Genomic DNA, 4,021 nt, shown 5'->3' with positions numbered 1-4,021 from the left:
GTCTGTTGCAATAATAACATTTATACCCTAGCAGAATTGGTTTCCAGTCATTGTTCTTTAACCATGTTTCACAAACAATAACAACGGTAAACTTGTGGGAACGTACCAAATCTTCAAAAAAACTGTATTATTAATGCTCCTAACATTAAGAATCATTGGATATACACCAAATGTTGCTATCTCCGAACTATTCAATTTTCGACTTTGCAAAAATCCTGCCTTTTGTTTGTCAAGTATTGCAAAATAACAGCTGCAAAATTTATCTTCCTGACCTAGACAAGTGCATGCCCTCCTGTCTAAATATGTATGCCCAAAACTAGGCTTGAATGCTCTACAAATTTCCATTTTTTTTTAATGGAACATTTTTTTCATGCAGGTGTTGACCCAAAAAATCTCTTCATTCATGGTGAACTGACACTCCATTCTATGTTTGATTTGTGAAAATGCATCTTAAATCCTGTAAAAGCTATGTTATATAAGAGAGCTATAAGTTTTTGCTCTATTTTTGCTCCTGGAAAGCATAACATTATCTGATGTTCATTATCTTCTCTGTAAATATAAGTATCAGTTCTTCTAACAACTGAATTTCCAATTACAAGAATATCTTTTCTGACCAGATTTGAAGAAACTTCAACTTCTAATTCAGTAATATTTGCTTTTTCAGTTGTTACAAAGGAATGCTCTTCATCAGCATTAGTCGTATTAATCCTGTTGTTTTCATTGCTCATTACATTTGCAAACATACAATTCTTGTCCAGCTGGCTTTGTACATCCATAGCTTCAACTATGTTGTCAACTTCTGTCTTTCTCCTCTTTTTTTTTCTTACAGTAATGTTCTTCAATTGTCCCACTTTCAATTTTGTTTACTTCCTTTTCACCTGCCTCTTGCCTCTTTTTATACAATGTATTTTGGAAAAAAATATGCCTTTTTTCAGAAGAATGAAGGTTTCCTGGTAGAAAAATATTATCATTCTATGTAATCTGTGTGTTGCATAACAAAGCAGTGTTGTTTTAGTGTGTATCCTATTTGTTTTACAGACATTAATCAATTTATTTTTCTTCCCTGTTATTTGTTGTGAACTTCATTCATTCTTTTTTTTCTGTATGCTCTGAATCTTCAGATTGCTGAATACTTGTATCCAGAATTCCAATAGGGGTTGAGTGTTCTTTACTGACAGTAGATACTTCCTCTCCTAAATATGTTTTATTTGCCCTTTGCTTAACATTATTACATCCGTTCATTCATTAATATATGTTACAGCTCTAAGCTGTTCCAATTGTTCAAGTGCAACTGTTATCATTAAGTCTAGATTTACTACTAATAATAGTAAGCAAATCATCCAACATTTGACATGAGGAACACAGATCAACAGTGTTATCGAGAGTAACCTTTAAATATACATAGCATTTACAACATTCTACAAGATACTTCTGCTTTAGCAAACAATAATGGCATACTCATTTAAGGAATCCATTTCAGCTGCAAATGAATAAAGATATGTAAAAGAAAGGGATAATAAAACTCAGTTATCACAGAATTCAAAGAAATTTTAAATCAACTTCTATGAGAAAAATCGCACAAACAATATACAACTAAATACTAAAATTAAGTAGAAAAGGGTAATTTCTCTGATTGTATCAGTTGTGAAAGTTGCACACAGGCTGGAATTCCTTTACATCATGAGCAAATGTGTGCAGTAGCTTCTGTTCACTATTGCTTTTAGTTGCACCTCTTTTAAAGAGTAAAGATCAATTAACTACAAACCAATACTGGATTATTTTGGGAAAGCTCTGGATTGTCCTCTCTGCAGTCTATGTGACTTTATAGCTGACTAGGCCCCTTGGGATGGCTAGAGTTTGCCTGTTTAACACCTTTCTATCCCTTTCTAACAGTATACAGTAAAAATTAGAGGGAAAACAACAAAATATAAATCAAAGTAAATCTTATTTACAAGCTAGCCCTTTCTTTGTAGAAGCAGTGAAAAAACAGCAGTAAAAATAAAATAGAAATCACAATAAATATTCTCTTACCAGGCAACTGCACACTCAGTCACAAACCAGCACAGGACTGATTTGATAATCTCTAGTATGCCTCAATTTCTTCTCAGGCAATGGGAAGGTCTTGGATTAGGTCTAACATAACCATTATAGCTCCAGTGAGTTACTTGGCTGGCATCCAAAGTCAAAGAGATGTGCCAATGGCATATGATAGACTGCTCCATAGGGGTAAAAACATGTATTAAAAAAAGATGCTGAGAGTGGGGCAAATCTCCCACATAAGCGCTGCAGGGTGGCTTGCTCTTCTGCAAAAAAAAATATATTAATTATGTATTTATTTTAGTTTGATTAATGTATTAAATATGTCTATTTTCTTTATGACTTACTACCTATTAAGTGCTTTGATTAAGTACATTTTGTGTTTTTGCATTTGTGATATTTGTTAGATTGCATTTCACTGTTGCATGAAAGTACAGAAGGTAGTTCCCTTGATAAGGATGTCAGAAGTCTTTGTGAACTTTACAACACACACACTTTTTTCAGTGATACTTGTTGATTAGTGACCCCAGGTTCACTGTAACACGAATGATCAAATTATTTTCATTGGTTCATCTTGTTTTGCTGACAAAAAGTTATTAAACAGAGCAAGCTCAAAGAGTAGAGGGGTAAGGACATTTCTACTTACCCCCATAGCTATGCAGTCTCATGGTTAGTATAATTGCACACGTGGGGGTATGGGAAACAATGCTGTATCTGTAGACTTTGTTATAGCTGAATATGTATGATGTCTGCTATTTCTTATGGAACTAGAGTCATTGATTATTGCTTCAGTGATTAACCATACATACAATTTAACATTGATACCATTATTAAAAAAGTTCTTTTAAAACAACTGTCATTTATCTGTAATATATCATCCTGTAGACATGACTCCAATCAGGCCTTAAAACTTTCAGAGGAATCTCATAGCTGAACTTAGTCTGATAACATAAGCACAGATCAGGCAGCACTGACAGCTTGATCCTATGTTCAAGCCACATACCAGCAGGTTCTATATGCAGACAGTTCCTTCAGTGGCAATTGTCATTCCAGGCAAGCTTGTTTCCTCTTGAGCTTCTTACTTTTCTATTTTTCTTCTTTATTACTCGACAGGCTGCTTGCTATTTCACAACTTTTTTTAGTTTTAACAATGGCAGTATATATTCTAATATCATGTCTGTGATGGCATTTAAGTTTTTTAATTAATGGCCCTTCTTTCCCTTTCCATTTCAGCCTGTTGTCCTTTCTCTATACTCAAGTATGATTACCATAAGACCAGACAATATTTTTTTTATTCTCTGTTTCACAAAAGCAATACATTCTCTATATTCCAACTTTAATTGTACAACTTTAGTTCATTAATGTCATCTCTCTAGAGTGCATCAAAAATGTAATACCCATATTTCTTCAATCACCGCAGTAAGAAGAACATTAGCTGGTCCCAATATGCCTTTCATGGCTCTCAAAGTTGTCTCTTACTTTCTGGGATGACCCTTGTACCCCCCCCCCCATCTGCACTTCCTGAATTTTGTTCCTCTCTCTCTCTACACATATCTGCAGCTCAAAATGAATGCTTTCTAATGATCTATAGTGACATTATAAAAAAGAATTATTTAGAGAGAGAGAGAGATTCATAACACTATACCACCCATACTCACTCCTGTCACTTCATATACATGTATTTGCTTTTTGAGGAGATATAAAGTACATGTTCCTGCATTTTCCTCTGCTCCGAAAGCAAGTTCTTTCTTCTACTTTTTTGGACTTCTTACCTTGCATTTTACCTTCGTTGAAAGTTGGGCATTGGGCTGGCACTTCGGCACCATAACAAATCGACTGTCAATCATTAACGGACCGGCGTTCCTCTGTGGCGAACCCTAATCAGGAAAAGCCGAAAGAAAAACAACAACCTTGCATTTGACTTCTTCTTACTTTGTTTTCTACTAAAAATCTCAGGATAAATGTGCTTTATCTATGTCAGTTT

General features: G+C 34.5%; 1 pseudogene; it reads left to right on the top strand.

Moving 5' to 3' along the window:
• Window positions 1-2,455: 2,455 nt before the first annotated feature.
• On the top strand, window positions 2,456-2,538 carry LOC122807363 (annotated as a pseudogene).
• The last annotated feature ends 1,483 nt before the right edge of the window (window positions 2,539-4,021 follow it).

Source organism: Protopterus annectens, chromosome 7.part0, assembly GCF_019279795.1.
Source record: "Protopterus annectens isolate FY-2018-M chromosome 7.part0, PAN1.0, whole genome shotgun sequence".
NCBI classification, from domain to species: Eukaryota; Metazoa; Chordata; order Ceratodontiformes; family Protopteridae; genus Protopterus; species Protopterus annectens.
Note: the sequence above shows the minus strand (reverse complement) of the source record. Positions and strands in the feature narration are given on the sequence as shown.